Genomic DNA, 22,625 nt, shown 5'->3' with positions numbered 1-22,625 from the left:
TTTTAAAGAATTGATGCATTGCATCAAAACCAAGGGCAAAAGGCTTCAATTTTGTATAATTTACATGATACTTGATACATCACATCAAGGCCAATAGAAAATATCATATTTTTTGTAGAATCAATTATTTTGCAAAAAATACGTTGGAACTAATAATCAAAAGTCAATTATATTTTGAAATAATTTCATGCATATTTGATGCATTGCATCAAGATGGGAAAATTTTTTGTTTTCTCAAGATGGAAAAAAATCTATTTTCCCATACATAAGGTTGAACTCAATAATCAAGGCTAGTTATTTGACATAATTTTAGTGAGATCTAATGTGTTGCATCAAAATGGAAAATGTACTTTTTTTGGGAGATCTAATGAAGTGCATCGAAATTAAGACAAATAGTTACACATAAGGCTTATATGACTTTTGTGCAATGCATCTTTCTCAAAAGTAAATTGTCTTCTGGACCATGCAATGATCGAAACACATCACTCATGCATTCAATGACAATGAAGTAGTGATCCAAGTACACGTCTTCTCTTGGTACATGTCATGATGGGGTTTTGTGGTATTTCATATCCCTAAGATTCTTGATAGTTTGAGGTTGGAGCATTTGAGCTCCATTCAAGCATAATTGAAATGACAGTAATAATGCTTGTAATGTGGCAAGCAACAGCATAAAGGACCTGCCATCCTTCCTCACAATCACTGCCGCAAACTATATGGCATTGGGTGGTGCCATGGAAGCATCAATGGTTTTAGATCACCACCTTCCTCTTTTGGTAGCACTATATCCCCCCATGGGGAATCCACTATATGTATACCCTCTATATCACTTGCATTCAAGGCCTATTTATAAATATCCTTATATCTGTAAATTTTCCCTTATTAAACATAACCCTTTTCTATTCATCTGTAAGTAACCCCTTTATATGGGACCCTTTTGTTATGTAAAAAATGTGTAAAAACTGTATTTTAAAAATCCCTTATGTTGAACCGATGTGATACATACATATATTTATGATTGACCTCCCCGCGATCCCCATCCCCTCCAAAAAATCCTCTTCAAGTGGCCAACCAAAAATGCATCACAACCTACCCGTCTGAACACCACCAAACTACCTTACTATAGGGAGAAACACTATGATCGATCATAATAGGATATTAAAAATTCTATTTTCAAAGCTTAATTATTTCCATTTACAAGCTAGACTTCTTTATAGTCTTTAGAAAGGTTAAAATAGTTGGTTCATTACAGGGCTCAATTTTTTGCAAGGGTCTATATGCATTACATGCCTAAACATGTCTAAGTAACCTTTGAGAGAGAGAGAGAGAGAGAGAGAGAGAGAGAGAGAGAGAGAGAGAGAGAGAGAGAGAGAGAGAGAGAGAGAGAGAGAGAGAGAGAGAGAGAGAGAGAGAGAGAGAGAGAGAGAGAGAGAGAGAGAGAGAGAGAGTGTGTGTGTGTGTGTGTGTGTGTGTGTGTGTGTGTGTGTTTATGAGGCTTCTTCTTTCTCTTTCTCCAAGCATCTGATTTCCCTTTCCAATCTCTCCTATTCCTCCAACTCTAGGGCAATTCTCTTCTTCAAGTCCTCTATTTCTTTTTTATATCTACGTGCCCTCTCTTCTCTTGCTGCCTCTAGCCCCTCCATGGCATCCAAGTTGTTTTTCATAGCTCCTTGAAGTTCTTCATACAATTTTGTTAGCTCCTCATTAAGTCACCACATGCTCACAATGTTCTATTTATCCTCAGTCAGCCTTGATTCCCACTTTCATTCTTGTCCTTCCTTAGCTTTGAGCTGCTCTTTTAGCTCTTGAATTTCTCATTGATGCTTTGCTGCCTGGTGGGTTGCTTCCAACTTGAGTGCTGTTGAGGCTTCTCTTTTAGTCTCCAGCTCAGCTCTACTACCGCTCTCTTCTCTTCCTTGGCCTTTTCTAGCTGCGCTACAAGCTCTTTGATATATTCATCATATGTTGTGGCTGTGGTTGTCATGCGAGATGTTGTCATCGTAGAGGCCTCTAGCTTCTGCCTCTTGGGATCCTGCCTCAACTCGGCATCGGCTACGGTTGCTCTTTTAGCTCCTACAGTGGGGACCCCTGCTCTTGAATCCGGAGCTATCGCCTGCATGTTCGTTACCAAAAATTGCATTGTGGACATTAACTTGCTAGTGTCCATGGCAACTGCAATGTCTTAGGCAGTTGAGGTGGTCATGGCATGGGACGTGAAATTGATGGGAGGGGGTGCATTGGGGCCTTGCTCTTGCTTGATACCATTAGGACTGCTTCAACTTTGAGGCCTTGGTGCTGCTACTTGGCTCTCCTTCCCTCCGAGGGCTCATGGTGGCTAGCTCTTCTATACCAAAAGCCTCTTCAACTGACCTATGCATGGCCTCAGCCATGTCTTCATCTTCCCTTCTCCTCAACTCTTCCGCCTTTTTCTATGCTTTTCTTTTTCTCTCTTCTTCAACCCTTCTTGACTCCTCTTCCACTCTCTTCAGCTTAGTTGCTTCCTTCTTCCTTCTCTCCTCTTTGGCCCTCTTGGACTCTCTTTGGGCCCTCTTTAGCTTGGCCCATTTCTCCTTGGTCATTCTTTCTTTTGTTTCCTTTTGTGGCTTCGATAGGGTTCTCTTCTTTGGTGCCCTTGGCTTTCTCTAGCCAACAAACTGTGTCTCTTGCTCTTCCCTATCTCATAGTCCTCTCACAAGAATGCTCCTACTCGTGGTGTGGCAATCATTCAAGGGTCTTCCCTACTTCCCCTTCTCCTCGTTCTGCGTCCTTTAGGGCCTCTTGGATGATGCCCATTGTACTCCACCGAACCTAATGGTGGATGCCCTGGAGGAGGAATTTTTCCTACCTAACCTCACTATGGAGGCTGGGGACTCCCCACCTGCTATTGTTGCACCTTTGGGGAAGGCTTTTGCTGAGTTTTTGATGGTCTTGCACATGAAGGCATTCTAGTCCACCTCATTTGGGGATCCAACTTCAATGCTTTCCAGCAATGGTACCTCGATTCTATTCATAAGGGCGTTGTATCTTTGATTTGAGAAGAGGGCATGAACCATCTTTGCTTGCATTTTGATTTCAAGGTTTGGGATATCCACCAAGCTTATCCCATCCACTATGCACATGGTAGCCTTGCTCACCCTCAGCATGTGATACACATCCCTCCTTGGGCGTTTCTTAGTCCTACTGGCTAAACCTAGGGCCTTCTCCACCATCGTAAGGCTCAACTCCACCTCTACTTGGTGGGCTTCTTCTCCTCTTCTTATCATCACCGTGCCACTGTTTCTTTTGGCATCAAAGCTCCTCAAAAATTCTACGCACTTGTTGTAATCGATAGCCTGCCCGACCTTCTCTACATACTTCTGTAGACTGCACTGGTCCACGAGTTGTTTTACGGCTGGCTTCTCCATGATGGTGTCTTCTAGGTTTAGGGCATGCTTGAACATGAACTGGCTATAACCCCTCATTTCTATCGTCAAGTCGTACTTTGCTTGCTCTTCCTCCGTGAGCGGGAGCTTGCCACCTTTATCTTGCCCTACCATTTTAGGTTCATGTCATATATCATGGCTCACCATTAGTTTTCTTGAGTCGACTTCCACAAGGAGGTAGATAAAACATAAATGAAAGCTCTTAAGAATGTGAAATGCTTAAGTATACATTAAAATTTCCACTTCAAGCAATCCACACAATTCAAAAATATCCATGATAATTTTTTCCACATTCTAACTCTTGTCATTTACACATTGATTGACGTTTAAGGAATGTTTATTTTCTTTTACAGTTCTCTTTTTATGCTTGTTTCCTTTCCACCTTACCCCCTCCCTCCCCCGAGAATGATTTAAATCTTTCCTAGGGTTGGAGAGCGAAGGGCTAAGGGTGTTTAAGCATGTGTTGGCGGGACATTACCTTGCAGAAGCTAGGTATAGAATTGTGGGTTATATTCCAACTGAGCATGGCGGTCCATATCGTGAGGTCTGGTGCCTATGTGTGTGATATAGGTGAGGACATCAGCGAGATAAGATTACTAGAGTCAATCCTGCTAGCAATGTGTAGCTCTTCCTTAGTAAGGACTTGATCTAGGTAAGGGTGGCTCATGACATGATCTTCCAATGATTGATTGCGAGTGATGGCCAATACCCTAAAAAATGTATGAGCTACGTAATTGGGATCATACTCGCAGGTCTTAATGGCACATCATTGCTCAGCATTGGTCATGATTTGGTATCCTTCTTATTCCCCGTGAAGTCAAAGCATACCATTTGTGTAAGAAAGAGGAGTTGTTCGCAATGAGCTGCTTCAACTTCTCAATTTCCTGGTCCATGGCATTATTTGCATGCTTGTTCAATGGAGAGTGCAGTGCCAATGAGTTCCACGACTGCCTAGGAAGTTTTGATGAATACTAATTCAAATGCCTCCCATGAGCAAGGTAGTATGCACACTTCTGTTGCTAAAGGCTCATCCAAAAGACCTAAGTCCAGCCGATCGTAACTTTTAACAAGCATGGTAAACATGGCATCCAAGCATCTGAGGCAAGCAACCAAGTCGTCGCTTGTGTTCTCAACTAAGTCTGTGGGGCCAAGGTAAGAATGGATCTAGTAAGAGGGTCTAAGGTCAGCCCAAGTGGCTTAGGTTTGTGGTTGGGCTTGACAGTTCCACAACTGCCAGCTCTGGTTGCGGTTCTGGTTGTGGCCTTGATGCACTAGGCATGGCCAGTGAGGTGGGTAGCGCGCTACTAGATGCTTGGGCAGTGGTTGGGGTACTGTCAGGGAGACAAGATTGAGGAAGTTTAGAAATCTTAGCTTTAGGTACCCAAATCCAAGTACTGCCCTCGTAATAGCGTTGTGCTTGCAACAAGGTCTTGGGCACCCATTGCGGCTTGACCATTCGTCGATGCCTATAGTTTCTCATGGGCCTCCTAGGTTTTGAGGGGAGGTTCCTAGCCTTGCAAGTTCGTGGTTGGGTGCTCCTAGGCAGTGGTCTTGGATGTTTTGGTATCCATTTGAACTTATGTTCAAGGGTTTTAGCTTTGTGGTCGGCTTTTTGGTGGTGTTGAGGTTTGGTGGGGTGTGACGAATCATGACCCCCCTCCTTAGGCTTGATGGTGGGTTTCTCTATCGGTGGCTTTACAGATTGTGATGAAGTTGTGCAGCCCTTGCTAAAGGTTGTGAGGATTTGTACATTGCCAATGGCTAGGTGAATACGTTGTGACTGGTAATTGACATTACAGTGAGCCTGCTTCTTAAAGGTTTGTCCTAACAGCAATTTTGTGTCTACATCTTTCATGTTTGGAAACACATAAAAGACCATGGGCAAGCTTTCAAACTCGATGGAGAGTGTAACTTTGCACTTTCCTAGAAGTGCATATGATCGGGCTGAGTTTGGTATTAGTGGATTGTAACTGTGGTTTGTCAATTTGAGTCCAATGGTCGTGAGTCAAGATATTAAACTCAGCGCCCTCATCGATCAATGCTTCAATGGCATGTGTCTGGTAGGCTGTAATGGTCATGCATAGGTAATCCGAAGCTACGACTTCCTCGTCCTCGTCTTCAATCATTATAATGGTAGCTACTCGTACATGGATAGGGGCTTCTAGCATCTGGGATTTGTGAAGTGGATGCGTGGGAGGGTAGTATATTTTAATGCAGTTGCCATTAAAGAAGCCTATGCCCTCAACTTCTAGGGTTTCAAGTTCCACATTACCAGTTTGGCTTATGGTGCGAATTTTGAAAGGTCCTAACTCCCTAAACTTCATTTTCTGCATATGTCACTTGATTGAGTACAACAATACTAAGTCACCCTATTTGAAATCTCACTGATTGATGTGATTGTCAAACCAACTCTTACATCATGGTTTTTTGCAGATCAGCACACACGGGTAGCTAGAAGCCAAGTTTCTGATAAGCATTCTAGCTCAACTAGATTTTTCGTCTAGGCTTCCTTTCCCTCCCACCTCTCTTGAATAGTGATTTTCAAGCTATGAACGAAGAATTCTACAAGTAGAATTGCCTCAGTTCCATAGGTCAACATGAAGGGGGTCTGTCCCACAGCCATTTTATAGGCTGTCTGATAGGCCCGTGTAAGGCAGCCATTAGCTTGTTATCCCAGTCGCTGCACGAAGCAAAAAGTACCTTAGTCAACACATTTACCAAAATCTTATTTGCTGATTCCACTTGCCCATTTTCGTGAGGGTAGTAGGGTGAGGATTTTCGATGGATAATGAGGAAGGTGGACAGGAAATGAGCAATCACCTCCTTGATGAACTATGTGCCTTGATCACTAACAAGTTTGATGGAATAGTCAAATTGAGAGATTACCTACTCCCATAAAAACTTAGCAATGGTTCATGGGTTGTTCTTTCGGGTGGATTGAGCTTCCGCCCACTTTCTGAGATAATCGGTGGGCAACAATGATGTATTTGGCTTGTGAATATTGAGCCACAGGACCGATAGGCTCAATGAAGTTGATCCCCCATTTCTCGAATGGTTGTCATGCTATAATGGAACTTAGCTCCATTTTGTCCTTGCAAATTGGCACCTTGGTCCGTTGGCACTCGTCACAGTGTTTTACAAATTGTGTTGCATCTCAGAAAAGCATGGGGGCCACCATAGTTGAGACTGTAGCACCTTGCTAGCTGTCGTATCTCCATTGAAGTGTCCTCCTGCAATTCCTTCGTGCACCTCAATTAGTACATCATGTATTTCATGCTCACACACGCACCTCTGTAGCAACCCATCTTGCCCTAGTCAATAGAGTTAGCCTGCTATTAATTGATAGGGTTGGATTTTGAGAATGAGCCGTCTTAGTTGGGTCTTTTCTATGGGTTGATCAGGTAGTCCGTGCTCCAACACTTGGACTATGTCGTCTGCCCAGTATGGTGTCAAGTCAGCTCTAAACAGCCTCTAAAAAGTAGCAGGTGCATTAGTCAACCCGAAAGGCATGACTATGTAGACAAAGATGCCCCACTCGGTGGTGGTGAAAGTAGTCTTGTGTCTATCGTCAGAGTGCACTTGCACATGATTGTATCCTAAGAAGCCATCCACAAAACTATAGGCCTCTTTGCATGCTACTCTCTTAAGCATGTGTTTATGGCAGTGGATAATTGTCCCTCTTAGTAGCAGCATTTACTTTCTTGTAGTTGATGCACACTCTGATCTTTCCATTCTTCTTCAATATGATTACTATGGGCGAGACTAGTCCGTGTGCTCAATCTCATAAATGAATCTCGCCCTTAGTAACTTGTCAATTTATTCCTTGACCACATGAGCATGCTTGGGATTCATAGGGTATGGTCATTGCTTGACCATCGTTGCGTCAGGGGTCATGGGGATATTATGAGCTACGACACTCAGATCTACCCCTTTCAGCTCATTAAGGGACCAATCAAAGATGTCCATATACTCTCGCAATAGAGTAATGAGACTTGCCTCCTCTTCCTTGTCAAGTTATCGACAATAAAGACAAGTTGTGATGTCTCCCGTTCCTTAGCTAGATTAACCTCCTTGACTTTGGCTGGGGTCCTTCTATTCGTTCACTTGCTTGCCCTTACCGTTTGGCTCCTAGCAAGATCACTACCCTATCACCTTTCTTAAACTTAGTAAATCGCTTCGACAGGTCTTGCGGCTTCTTTTACTCTTTAGCATGCATGTCCCTAGGCTATTTGTGTTGTTCTTCCTTCAATCTTCGGCACCTGAGATGGACTGGTAGGTCCCCTTTGGTGCTCTAGTCTTAGGTGGTTGTGGCACCTCAAGATCACTATCTGAACTTACCTCTGACTTAGAATCAAACCCTCCATCTTTTCTAGAAGAGGGAGTCTCGCCTGGTGGTCATAGTTTGTATGGTGACTTTGCCCTAAGCACTATGGCAAAGCACTCGACTGGGTAATGCCTGCTTGGTCGTAGTCAATTGCCCTTACGTGCTCCAGCCAAGCTTGATCGCAATCCCCACATGCATGACTCCTCTCTTGATTCTAAAAGCATTCTTCCTATACGAGTTGGAGTCAACTTGAATTTGCTCTATCACCCTTCCCTCAATGTCATATTCTACCGTGTCCATCTCTCCTTCACTTCCATTCACTGAAGGAATAGCAATCCTCGTATTCTCTGCTAGAACCATCCTCCTCTGTGACTGCTCATCATCTCCTAGGTCTTGATAGGGACTTTCCTTCTCGTCGGTGACTAGGGCCCAATTGTATATTAAGTTTAAGTCGTGCACTTTGGTCCATTGCCACTCAGGTTTGTCCAAGAGATCTTGAAGAGGTTTAAGGTTAACGGCTAGATTGCCAACCAACTTGCTTGTCAGATATTCTAGGATTTCCAGGAGTTCTCACTTGTTACTTGGGATATGGAGTTTGATGGGGTTGGATTGTTTGCTCGAGCTTTTGACCACAGCTTTTGACCATCATGCAGATTGGCACTCACAGGTGTTTTTTTTGGGCTTATCAATTGTCCTAGCGGTTTGCTCGTATTCCGCACTATCTGAGAACGGCAGATCTATCATGGAGAGCATGTGCATCCAATCTTGCTCATCCTCAGGACAGGGGATCTATTTGGTCAATAGTCAGTAAGGTTTTCTAATTTACGCATCACCTTTCAGCATAGTGGAGATGGCATCCAAGTCGACTGGTGTGGTCTTCCATGTGTCCATCTCTACTCTTACTACCTCTATTCTATTGCCTAAGAAGATCATACCGTTACTCCGGTCTTCTATGACCCATGTATTACACATCCAAGACCGGCCTAAGAAGATGTCATAGTCCACTCCCTTCATGACTATAAAGTCAATAGAGAGTTGGATCCCTGCAATCTTCAATTGCCAGTTCTTTAATACTCCAAATAGGCACACTTTCATTCCATTGGCTAGGGTGGCATTGAACCTAGCATTCTTAGCAGACGAGTTACCCCAATCCTAGAGTACTGCGTGGCTTAGCACACTAACTCCGACTCCCGTATCCACAATTCCCTTTCTTGTGGTGTCTCCTAGAGCTAGGACCAGTAAGGTTGCATGCACTACAAGGAATTGGGCAATTAGCGACGCCGATTAGCGACGGCGGATATCGGCGTCGCTATTGGCGTCGCTATTTGTGTCGCTATTGGCGTCGCTATTTGCATCGCATTTGCGACGCCAATAGCGACGCCGCAGGAAAAAAAACGCGGCCGAAACCCGAGCGCCATTTTCATTTCTTTTGCTTCGACTTTTGAGAGCGAGAGCGAGGGAGAGAGCGAAGGCTTTGTGAGAGAAGAAGAGGAAGAAGACTTGCTGCCGCCACTGCCATCGGCGCCGCCACCGCCATTGTTCGCGAAGGAGAGGAGGAGCCCTCATTGCAAAGAGAAGCTGCCCCACGCTCGCCATATCTCATTGGTAAGTCTCTCTCTCTCTTTCTTTTGCTTGTTGAAGGTTTAAATTGTTCTCTTTTGCTTGTTTAGGAGAGGAAATGAAAGAGAAGGAGAGGGAGAGGGAGAGAGAGGGAGAGAAAGAGAGGGAGAGGGAGAGGGAGAGAAAGAGAAAGAGAGGGAGAGTGCATTCTCTATCTCTCTCTCCCTTTTGCTTGTTTAATGTTTAAATTACTTTCTTTTTTGCTTGTTTAGGAGAGGAAACGAGAGAGTAAGAGAGAAAGAGAGGGAGAGGGAGAGAAAGAGAAAGAGAAAGAGAAAGAGAAAGAGAGGGAGAGGGAGAGGGAGGGGGAGGAAATGAGAGAGGGAGAGAAAGAGAAAGAGAGGGAGAAGGAGGGAGAGTGCATTCTCTCTCTTCCTCTCCCTTTTGCTTGTTTAATGTTTAAATCACTTTATTTTTTGCTTGTTTAGGAGAGAAAATGAGAGAGAAAGAGAGCGAGAGGGAGAGGGAGGGGAAGGAAATGAGAGAGGGATAGAAAGAGAAAGAGAGGGAGAGTGCATTGTATCTCTCCCTCTCCCTTTTGCTTGGAGGATGTTTAAATCACTTTATTTTTTGCTTGTTTAGGAGAGAAAATGAGAGAGAAAGAGAGCGAGAGGGAGAGGGAGGGGAAGGAAATGAGAGAGGGATAGAAAGAGAAAGAGAGGGAGAGTGCATTGTATCTCTTCCTCTCCCTTTTGCTTGGAGGTTGTTTAAATCACTTTATTTTTTGCTTGTTTAGGAAATGAGAGAGAAAGAGGGATAGAGAGGGAGAGGGAGAAAAAGAGAAAGAGAGGGAGAGGGAGAGGGAGGGGAAGGAAATGAGAGAGGGAGAGAAAGAGAACGAGAGGGACAGGGAGAGGGTGAGAGAGAGAGTGTGCATTCTCTCTCTCACGACGGGTTTGGTTGTTTGTTGTTTGAATCACTTTCTTTTTTGCTTGTTTAGGAGAGAGGTAGAGGGAGGGGAAGGAAATGAGAGAGTAAGAGAGAAAGAGAGGGAGAGGGAGAGGGAGAGGGAGAGAAAGAGAAAGAGAAAGAGAAAGAGAAATAGAGGGAGAGGGAGAGGGAGAGGGAGAGGGAGGGGGAGGAAATGAGAGAGGGAGAGAAAGAGAAAGAGAGGGAGAACGAGGGAGAGTGCATTCTCTCTCTCCCTCTCCCTTTTGCTTGTTTAATGTTTAAATCACTTTATTTTTTGCTTGTTTAGGAGAGGAAATGAGAGAGAAAGAGAGCGAGAGGGAGAGGGAGGGGAAGGAAATGAGAGAGGGATAGAAAGAGAAAGAGAGGGAGAGTGCATTGTATCTCTCCCTCTCCCTTTTGCTTGGAGGATGTTTAAATCACTTTATTTTTTGCTTGTTTAGGAAATGAGAGAGAAAGAGAGATAGAGAGGGAGAGGGAGAAAAAGAGAAAGAGAGGGAGAGGGAGAGGGAGGGGAAGGAAATGAGAGAGGGAGAGAAAGAGAAAGAGAGGGAGAGGGTGAGAGAAAGAGAGAAAGAGAGAAAGAGAGGGAGAGGGAGAGAGAGGGAGAGAAAGAGAGGGAGAGGGAGGGGAAGGAAATGAGAGAGGGAGAGAAAGAGAACGAGAGGGAGAGGGAGAGGGTGAGAGAAAGAGAGAAAGAGAGGGAGAGGGAGAGAGAGGGAGAGAAAGAGAGGGAGACGGAGGGGAAGGAAATTTAAGATAATAGACTTATTGATAATGGTATGCAATGTGCTTTGCCATGGGCCACGTACATTGGTAACTCTTTAAGATGGCTTAAAAATGGTCAATTCCTTCATGAAGTCCAAGTAGGGGATCTAATTGTGATATGCATAATTCATTGTTTTTGTATTAACTTTATAGGCATGCCAAATTAGAAATCATGCCAACTAGTCAACGGAATGACTAAAAAAAAATGATACCCTAGCTAATGGTCATTAAGATACTTCATCAAAATGAACCCAAAAGTATTGTTATAGAAGAAGAAACCCTTAAATTGAGAATAGGATAATTTCTCTCAGGTCTTATGACTATGAGTAGAATTGATTGAAATAAATTTTATTACTATAGTTATAAAATTTCATAGATGGCGCGCATTAATTTTAAAATGGATTACTTATACTCAAAGCCGAGATACAACAAATAATTATCTACCGGGACAAACAAATCCTTGAGCATGATACAAGGCCGAGATATAACATCGAAAAATCTCTCAACTACTATATACAATGCAAGATTTATGGTCAACTTGCAACTTGACGTGCATCTCCAAACACAATATTAGTGTATTTGGGAATCTCCCAATTCCCATTTTTTGAATACTAAAAAGGTGGCACCCGGATAACATGCCCATAAGTTTATCAAAACCATATGATGTGACCTATCATTGGAAAGAGCTTGAAAAATGGAATCTATCGAGCTATAGAGCACTTGATTTGAAATTATATTGTTCAAGTTATGACAAATTCAAAGATTTGACCACGTGTCCCAAACTTATGGGAAATTCCCATTTTCCCCAATATGGTGTTTCCATAAAGCTATCCATTTAAGCCTCATTTGATGTAATGTAGATAAGATGGAAAACGAAGAAGGTCTTATTGTTCAAGACCGCGAGACGTATCTTAATCAGCGTGTCCCATGTCCTTGCTCTCAATGCAAGTTGGCAATTAGACGAAAACGTCGATTGTCTATAGAACACGTACAATGATTTGGCGAGTTTCAATCTGAGATCATTGATCAGGCGATTGCGGATTTTCAACAAATGGTAATTTGAAGTTAGCATTTTTCATGCATTATACTCTCAAGCTAATTGAAAACCATACACAATAAGATTGGGTCTTGTTGGCAAATTTTCTATCCAGGGGGGTGATGTCTCGACCCAAGGGGGAGTGCACCCTTTGCGGCCAATTAGAAGAGTTCGTGGACATGCGATGGATGGATTGCAGGAGCCAATCGACCACTCACAAGGCCCATCTATACCGTCAATGCCAGAGGAGACAGACAACCTTCCCGACCTGCCTACAATCTTGGAGCCTGAGATGGAGGCAATGATCGATGCATTGATTCCCATGGATGTTGAGACATCTGACCCGCTTAGAGAGGAAGCATCCATACCATTATATGATGGGTGCCGAGTATCTCGGTTGAAGACATTGCTTGCACTCTTAAGTGTGCAAGCAAAATACGGTTGGAGCGATACGAGTGTGACTGAGTTATTCAGGTACCTTGCACACATGCTTCATTGATTTTTTTTTGTGAAATATTGCTACAAACATTTGTGTTTTTTCAAGATGTTTTATGATTTTTTTCAGGTCATTGAAATATCATATATTGCCACCTGCAAATACCATGCTTGAGTCTCGTGATGATGCACGACGTGTTTTACGAAAGCTTGGCATGGACTATAATAACATCCATGCATGTATCAACGACTGCATATTGTTTCGAAATGAATACGAGACTATGGAGACATGTCCAAAGTGTAGTGCTCACAGGTATCGACAGGACTTAGAAGGGCAAACCATCCCTCAAAAAGTTCTCAGACACTTTCTGCTCATCCCCCGCATAAACCACATGTTTCGCATGTCTACCATGGCAAGCTTGACAACGTGGCATGTGTAGAATAGGTCCACGGATGGAGTCCAACGAATATCAGCAGATTCGCGCGCATGGAGCCACATTGACTCTACCTTCCCAGGCTTTGCGCGAGAGCCAAGGAATCTTCGGCTCGGTCTCGCCATGGATGGTGTGAACCCATTCGGTCTGCGCTCGGCTTCTTACAGTGTGTGGCCTATAGTGCTTGTCAACTACAACATCCCTCCATGGCTTTCTACGAAGAAAGGACATCTCATCCTTAGCTTGCTCGTCCCGGGCCACTACAAAGTAAAAAATATGGACGTGTATCTTCATCCATTAGTCTATGAGCTTAAGATTTTGTGGGAGGAGGGGGTCACGGTGCAAGATATGAGCAGGCGCAATGGTCGGCGGTCAGCCAACATTCAAGCCATTCTCATGTGGACGATGCATGACTTTCCGGGATTGGGAGAGTGCTCAGGTGAGTAGACCTTTGTTCTTGCTGGTAATATCTATATTTTATTTCATTTAATCAAGTATTCACTAGGTCGTGGATCGCCTTACAGATCTGGTTATCTTAGGTTATCATGCATGTCCATTGTGTGGGCCACAGTTAGACTCCCGAAGGTCACAAACCATGAAGAAGATGGTATATCAAGGGCACGCTGCTTTCTTGCCGGAGGATCATGAACTCAGGGAAGGTTTTCTTGGACGACCTCCAGCACATATGAACGTTGCAAGCTGGTATGAGCTGAAAATGGTAAACCCGGAATCACATCCAAATGGAATGCGACGGTTCTCAGTTTTCTACGAGTTGCCATATTGGACCCACTTACAGGTCAACCGCTTGTTGGATCCCATGCATATTTTCAAAAATGTGGGCAGCTTGCTACGGGACCACATCATAGGAAAGAGAGACACTATAGGGTCACGAATGGATTTAAAGGAGGTAGGTAAGATGGAGGCGCTTTGGCCGCAGTCGAGTGCTGAAGGGGGAGTGCAGCTTCCTCGCGCTCCCTGGGTTTTGTCTACCAAAGAAGAGCGCATTGTGAAGCAAGTAATCAAGTCTATCCGCACTCCGACGGGTATGATGCGTTCTCTCATGTCCGCATTTTCTAAAGATGACCAAATGTCTGGGCTAAAATCCCATGATTGGCATAAGATATGTCAGGTTTGTGAACAGAATGGATTTTAATTAGCATGGACATTTTGAAATTTGAAAAGTGACCATTATTCTTAATGCTTTCTCATTTGTGGCAGTTTGTCCTACCGATCGCGATCGCGGGATGCCTTACTCCAGAAATTCGCGGGGCCATTTACAAGTTGTCGACTTTGGTGCGATGGATCTTACAGAAAGAGATTAAGACATCCTCTATTGAATCCGCAAGGCGGGGAGCAGTTGAGACGGTCTGTCTCTTTGAGAAATACCTACCCACTAGCATGCTCACGATACAAGTTCACCTTCTTGTGCATCTTGTGGACGAAGTGGAGATTGCTGGACCTGTCCATACGCGATGAATGTTCTTCCTGGAGCGCTTCATGAAAACCCTGAAAGGCTTTGTGCGACAACGAGCTCGTCCAGAAGGTAGCATGGCGGAAGGTTGGTTGGTGTCAGAGGCATTAGTGCATATCTCACAATGGCTACCAACAGTGGAACCAGACAATGAAATGCTATGGATGCTGAAGGACGATGAAAGGCTAACTGGAGATGTGGTGGTTGGAAATGGGGTAGAAAAAAGAATGGATGCCTCAATGGAAGAGAAGGTGAATCGCTTTTGTATGTTGCACCATGCCTCCATGGAGACGTGGCTTGCCAAGTACCAAATTGCAAGCCAAGATCGAGAGGAAGCGCGAGCTGAATTCCGACGCAGTACGCGTCACCGATCGATTCGATATCCCGAAGGCATGGAGGAGATGCCACGGTTTATGTCAACATGATGGTTGCATGGAGCCTTGACCGCAGCATCCAGCGAAGGGACAGAGGTCTCAATGGAGGAGTGGGAGTTCTCGAGGGGATGTAGTCCAAAGGTAATGAGGGGTTTAGAATGTGTCGTATCTAAATTTGCTTGCTACATCTAATTTGAGTGTTTCAATGTGCAGTACAAAATATATAGTGCAGCGTGGTCGCGCGGACGGCATTTTCGGGTGGAGCGTATTGGCAAAATGCGCTCCACAATGGACTGTGGTGTCATGGCAAGGTTTGAGCAAGAGAGCTGGCGACGAGCAACGGATCCGAACACGGTTGTGGATGAGATGGAGTATTTTGGGAACTTGTAAAGTATTATTAAGGTGGATTATCGTAGCTTCTCCATGATACTATTCGATGTGCAGTGGTTCAAAGTGGTACTTGGAGGAGCTGGAGCAACAGTTCGACGAGGTCCATCTGGATTTCTCGAAATAGATTCCGAAAAAAAATGGACGGATTTGCGTGACACCTTTGTGTTGCCGACCCATTGTGAACAGGTGCAAATAGTCATTTGCTTGCTAATTGTAATACGACATGGTTTATGTCACAATGGTTTGAACTCGCTTTGTAAGTATTTGTGAACAGGTAATCTTCCATCCAAACCCCCGACAACCTCGATGGTGGTATGTTATACCTTCAACTCCTCGAGGTGCGAGAGTATATGATCAAAGCGATGTTCTAGGCATAGATGAAGAAAATATGCAAATAGAGGGGTCGATATTACAAGGGGTGGAGGCCACCACAAGCTTGGAGCCTGCATCCTCTAACAATGATGGAAATACAGAAGTCGTAGAATTATTTGAGAACGAGGCAGACTCGTTCTTTTGTGGTGACATGTCTATCGACCTTCCAGTGTATGCAGAGTTGTGTCAGGAGATTAACATGGGACCATAGAATACTTCATTCTTGGAGAATTGTATTACTCAATTCGTTGTTTAGATCTTCCATAAAGGTAGATAAGATATGCATTTTAAGAGAGATTTTTCAAAAATGATTTATATTAATGTGCTTTGTATAGTTTAAATTGATTATTCTAACATCATTTTTTATCTGTGCAGGTATCGACATTTTCAGGATGAGTCGAGAGATGAGCGATGAGGAGTTTCAGGACATGATGGCACGCATGTCTCCAGATCAGCTCGCGAGATTCAGAGAGATGGCAGACCAGGAGTTGTCTCGTTCTTCGTCAGGGCGCTCTGCTAGATCAGCTTCAACGCGATCAGATGCTTCAGCTTCGAGCAGACGATCTCGACGCTCGCGACTTGGGCCAGAGGGAGGGACTGTGAATGCAGGAGGATCAGGGGGGTGCTGCTATGGAGACATGGACATGGTCTCTCCATCTCGTCGTTCAGCTGGAGCTGCGTCACCTCCAGGATTTGTCACACCTGTGGGGACGTCCACTCCAGTTACTCCGGCTTTTGCGCAGCCGTTGATAGATAGCACGCCTTTTGGTGGCACTCCTTTTGGTGGCACCCCTTTGAGTGGTACTCCGGGAGAGGATACCCCCGTCGGCAGATGGCACGCCTTTTGGTGGCACTCCTTTTGGTGGCACCCCTTTGAGTGGCACTCCGGGAGAGAATACCCCCGTCGGCAAATGGCACGCCTTTTGGTGGCACCCCTTTGAGTGACACTCCGGGAGAGGGTACCCCCGTCGGTACACCGGATGTACAGGGGTCTCCTAGATATGCCTAGGAGCATGGATCGAGATGGGAGAGGGCCCATCTTAGGCAGACTCCTAGGGGTTATGGATACTCCTAGTGGATAGTAGGTCAGGAGCCATCATCATGAATGATGAGGGGAGGAGGGTGATGGCTCGCATGAGGGAGTTGTGCCAACAAGTTTTTCGGCACAACGTCTTGGATCATTGGAGGAACATACCGGAGGGGAGCAAGGACTACATAGTAGCATCCTTGCACGAGGAGTTTCCAGTGCCAGCCGCAGTAGATAGATTCTTTACGGACTGGATGATGGATTGCATGCGTGCATACATGTCACATAGACAATCCGACGCACGCAAGGCAATCAAGAGTGGGGCTCCAAAGCCCAAGTGGTTAGATGCAGACGACTGGCGCTGACTGAGGGAGGAGGCTACAAATTCGCTAGGATGTTGGAGTCAGCAGTGGAGGTGGCGAGGGCACGAATCGAGGCCGGATCGGTGCATCATCTTGGGAGTGGCGGCCACAGGACATATTTGGAGGACTTTGTAAGTTTCTCTTTTGTTTTGCTTATTTGTTTTTTTGAGATATTCTTTATACTAACAATCATGTTTCTAACAGTTAGCATTTTGTTTTCTTTGCAGCACTCCGTTACAAATCGCGATCCACAAGGCCTTGAGACTCGATATGCAGAGAGGCACGGTCTCAGGGCATTGATCTATCGATTGTATAGACACGGCGGCCCTGTAAGTCACTCATCTTTCTTGTCCGTAGTTACCATGAGATATTTGAATGCATTATTGTATGGTGGATTGATATGTTGTTTCTTTTTCTGCAGAATCCGTTTGATACTCCTTTGCAGCGGGACGAGCTTTCGGGGGACGAGGATTTGTAGCTCACCCTTGGATCCTTAGAGCTCACACACCTTTAGTTTTTAGTCGCCTGATCTATGTAGACATTTTCTATGTATTAGTGATATCGTTTCATGATTGTACCAATCGCATTTTATGCGATCATGTATTTATTTCATGTATCAGTTTTATGATTTTAGCAGCTTGCTGCCCTGCCTTTTAAAAAAAAATTCTCTGTTACCGTCGTTATTTGCGTCGCACATTTACTGTTCACGTTGCTATTGGCGTCACTATGAGCGTCGCAAATTCTCTGTAACCGTCGCTATATAGCGACGCATATAGCAACGATTCTATGGCGTCGTCAATAACGACGCTTTTTGCGACGACGGGGGCAAATTTTGTTGTTTGTATTTTTGTCGCTTTAAAAGTCGCTATAAGGTCTATATCTTGTAGTGATGCATTTCAGTGCCTTCCCAAAAAAGCATTAACGTTTAAGGACTTTGGCACTCAGTGTAGCATCAGGCTCGGTATCTGAGTTATTGCATCATGATTATGTACATCAGCTGTCACTTGCTTCATCGGTCTTTCAATCCACTGCTTCAGTTCTTGGCATAGTGTTGGATGTTGCCTAAGTAGATCTCCTAGGCTCAACGTCACTGGGGTGGTCACAAGCATGGTGAGGAGGTTGTTAGCTACTTGCCTCTCTCCTAATATTGTGTTTCTTGGCCAATGGCCCTAATTGGTTTACTGGCCCATAGTGTATAGGCTATGTTTAAGCGACACTACTTGCGACATAGCCATGTCTCTCAACTTTGATCGTGGAGGCAAGATTGGTATGCTTACGCTTGAGATATCATCGATCTCATCATCCAATATGGGCTCAGAATCCTTTAGGTGCTCCTGGGCCTCTCTTACCCACTCCCTAACCTTTTTGATGGCCTTGAGTTGGCACTTTAGGTTGCGGTACTCCTCAACCTTTGCACTCCCCTTCTCGGCCATGTTTAGAGTTGACATTTCTGCTTCTACATCTGTCACCTTTTTTTCGATAGGCAGCGTCATGGCACTCTTGATTTTCTTCGTGACCTTTGCATTTGTCATACTGATTGCTCGTTTGTCATACTAGAGGGTGGTCTTTGTCTAGGGCATTCGATGAACAGGTGAGTGATTCCACACTTTGGGCATCTAAGATCGCCCCCCGATTAGTCTGCTCCCATTTGAGGCAGATGAGGAGATGTGTCCTAGATAACCGCAGTTCCAACATGAGATTGGTTCTTGGGTCTGTCCTCCAAAGCCTCTACCTCTACATCTACCAAAGCCTCTACCTCTACATGAGGAGATGTGTCCTAGATAACCGCAGTTCCAACATGAGATTGGTTCTTGGGTCTGTCCTCCAAAGCCTCTACTTCTACATCTACCTAATTCCATCACTGGTATAGGTTGGTAATCCATAAGGATTGCATTTCCATCTTTGTCATACGTTATGTAGGGGTGCGCATAAGGCTCTTCATCATTCGGCTCCTCCATGTAGTGAGCTGGAGTGTCACTCGGTGGATGGGTTACGTAGGGTCCAAATATTCTAGGTATGCCTGTCGGGTTTATCTCCATCCTAGGAATGGCCAGTTTGGTATCATTAGGTACTGGGAAAGCCAATGGGGCTCCCCTTCTGAAGAAGTTTTGCAGCCTATTCTCTAGGTAAGGTTGTCCGTATGGTCTTCCTCGGTAGTCGGCAATACATGACATCATGACCAAACCTACTGCAATTGGCACAAGGTCGGGACCTTGGGCCTTGATGCTCCACTGGCAGGTGGTTTCCCCCACAATACATGCATTGGATGTGAGGGTGTGTTGGTCACTTATCATTTCTTGTAACTTGGCTAGCTTCATCTTCATCTTCGCTAGCTCCTGACTTGCATCTGTGCCCTTTCCTTTATCTTGAGTACTTGGGCCTGATCTTTCACTTGATGTTGAAACTCTCTCAAATCTTCTAGTATTTATCTCCTCTCAGATCGAGCTCTTGGAGGTCCTCTCTTTGAGCTTGTCATCCACTCTGATTGCCTTGTCAAAGACCCTAGCTAGCACATCTCCCTACAAGCTTAAATTGCCTACCAAGGCCTTGTAGAGTTTCTCACTTTATATTCCATTGATGAAGACTATGGAGATCGCTCTTTCGGTAAGTCGCTCACCAGTTGGGATCCTCTTAAAAAGACTCGGCACGTGGGTGACGTAGTCTTTGATCTCCTCCTTGTCTTTCTGCTTGATGTTCATCAGCCATACTAGAAGGTTATCGAAGTACCCAGGCTCAGAGAATCTCTTAATGAAGAGACTCTTGAGGTTGTTGAAGTCAATTTGCTTAGCAACGTCCAGACTCGTGTACCAAGTCCTACCCTTATCTCCTAAGCATAGATCGAAAGCTTGTGAGCATAAGGTAAGATTAGTGAGGCTGTTGGCCTCGCAAACTTGCCCGAACTGGTCTACGACGCTATATGGGTCATCATTTGGTTGGTACTTGTCTAGCTGCTTGGCCATGACATGGATTCTTGATTGGCTCTTAGAGCCCTAGTTAACCCCTAATCCTACAAGCAACGAGGCTGCCATCACAGCGATGCTCTGCTCTACTGACATGTTGTCTAGCAGTTGCTCCATAAGAAGCTCACTCAATGTGAGGTCGCCTTCCAATGCTCTTTCCCTTCCTACGTCAGTCCATGTCTTATTTCTACTTGCTAGGGCTAGCACTCATTGAATCTCACACATTTCTATGTTCACAAGCTTCTAGCTTATTATTCCTAATTGTATGCCATTATGCCCTGCAAAGCTTCCCATGCTAATTTCCTCTCCTCTTTGAGATCTGCTATGATATCCTCGGATGGCCTACCATGGTGTTCCATCCAGGTTTGCAAGTGGTACTTGCTCACTGTCTGTTGGATTTCATCTAGGAAAATCCCCCAAATCGAGTTTTTCCTTGCATCAGCGGTTCATGCCGGTCTCTGCCATATCTGCGGTCTCTTGTTCCACCAGTGTGTCGATGAGGCTGATTAAATCGGGTAGATTCACGCATGTAGTGATGTCGAGCCTCCGATTTGTCTAACTCCTATGTCACATCTTCCTCTTAGACCTACCACTTGGGGTTCTCGATTACTCTGTCCAAGTTTCAAGGTCTTCTCATACTTGTGGGTTTGCTCATTTTTGTGAGTCTGAGTGAGTTCCTTGTTATTTACAGACAATCCTCAATTTAAGTTCACTCAGTGTGTGGTACTCTTTTCCGTGCACTGTGTAAAATTAGGCTATGGGACTAATTTAAGTACTTTTTTACTCAATTCTACATAGGCTTTTTACTACTGTAATATGGTTCATGTTATATGCTTGGTTGTACTCCTGGATTTCTTTTTGAGCTAAGATTGGAGCTTTGATTCTTGACATTGATTGTCATTCACTATTATATATGGCTATTTTATGCTGTAGCAAGAGCTTTGCTAGTTACTTGGGTAATGCTCTCGAATATATACTACTCGTATCTTGGATGTATGGATGCCTTTTACATGATGTTTTGAGCTTTGTACCAATGGAAGCCACTTCTTGAATTTGGATGTAATATTGAGCATTTGGTTACGTAGTTGAGATTGAGGGTCTTACAGAGAGATCTTGGGACTTGGTGATATGTACATTCTCTTTTCATGTTTTATGTCCATAGTTCAGGGTTGATCTAACATTTCTCTTGGGCCGGTACCTATCTTTGTCATCACTTTGTTATTTGTGATGTATGCATCTTGGTTGGGTTATGTATCGAGCTTCTATTACATTGCTCAATTTCTTATGCCTTTAGTTGGTGTCTTATGTTACCCCCATGATATCCCCTCTATGCATGATGCTTATGCCTATGGAATGTATCTTAGTTTTGACACACACTGATCCTTGATAATTCTCAATGCCAATTGCATATTCTCATTGCTACTTGGAGCTATTCCTTGGTAGTTGCAATTTGTCTTATATTAGTGATTGCCCCTCCTTTGCATTGATCTTTTACTTATGTGCTTCATCTTCAACATGTTGTAATTTCAATCTATTGCACTCTTTATGCAAGCAATCACCTTCATTTCACAATTCTTTGCATTGAGTTTGTGGGTAGTTCCTTACTTGGTTAGTATCCCTTGTTTTTACCCTTATTTAGTAGTGTTTTTAGGGCTATTTGCAATAATTACAATAGCTTTCTTTGATGGTTTTTCCACTTGTTTGCCATCATTATTGCTAGTGGCTCAAGTGATATTGCTATCTTTAATATTGACAAGTTGGATGGCACCAACTACAGCTCTTGGAAGGTTCAAAAGTTTTAGTGCAAAAAATGCAGGTTAGGCCTTTGAAACATAAGGATGTCAAGCCTAAACTTATTGATAAAGAGGATTGGGCTAAATTAGATTAGCTATGTAAGTTCACCATCATATTATCCCTCTCTAAGCAAGTGTTCTATAATGTTGTCTCTGATGGGCAATCTACATGGAAATTATGGGAAAAGCTTCTCAATGACTATGACAAGCAGAGCTCCGCTTCTTAGATATATTGGCTAAAGCAACTCATGGACCTTCACATGAAGGAGGGTACTTCTATGTGTCAGGTCACTTAAATGAGTTTCATTCCATTATTAGTCATTTGTATTCACAAGAGGGGGTTGAATTTAAGGACACTCTTCTTTCCTTATTCCTCTTAGTTACACTGTCTAAATCATGGGATACCTTTTGCACTATTATGTATGCCAACATATCTACTGATGGGTTACAATTGCAAGATATAGAGAGTACAATCTTGAATCAAGACATTAACAAGAAGAATGTTGATGCTTCCCGCACCTCTCATGCTTTGATAGTTAAAGGCAATAATGGTAGGGAATAGTAATGAAGGCCATGGGAGAGACTCTCAACAGTCTCACTCTCAGTCACGTGGATAGTCACGTAGTAAGTCCCGTGGCTATAAGTCCTCATTAACTCATCATTATTAAGGGAAAGCAGGGCATATTCAACCATAGTGCCATAAGATACATGAGGACAAGTGCAAAGAAAAGGGCAAGGGTAAATTGCAGGACAAAAATGATGATCGCAACATTATCCCTAGCAAGTCCAATGTTAAGATTGAAGAGATCTCCTTCCCTTAGAGATGAGAAGAATCCTTCCTAGGATTAGAGGTTGAAGGCTGGAGGCCATTCAGTGCATGCTCATCGTGTTTTACTTTTGCATGAGCCAAGCATAGAAGTTTGGGTTG

Source organism: Lygodium microphyllum, chromosome 2, assembly GCF_053477565.2.
Source record: "Lygodium microphyllum isolate KBCC chromosome 2, Lygodium_microphyllum_v1.1.10, whole genome shotgun sequence".
NCBI classification, from domain to species: Eukaryota; Viridiplantae; Streptophyta; class Polypodiopsida; order Schizaeales; family Lygodiaceae; genus Lygodium; species Lygodium microphyllum.
Note: the sequence above shows the minus strand (reverse complement) of the source record.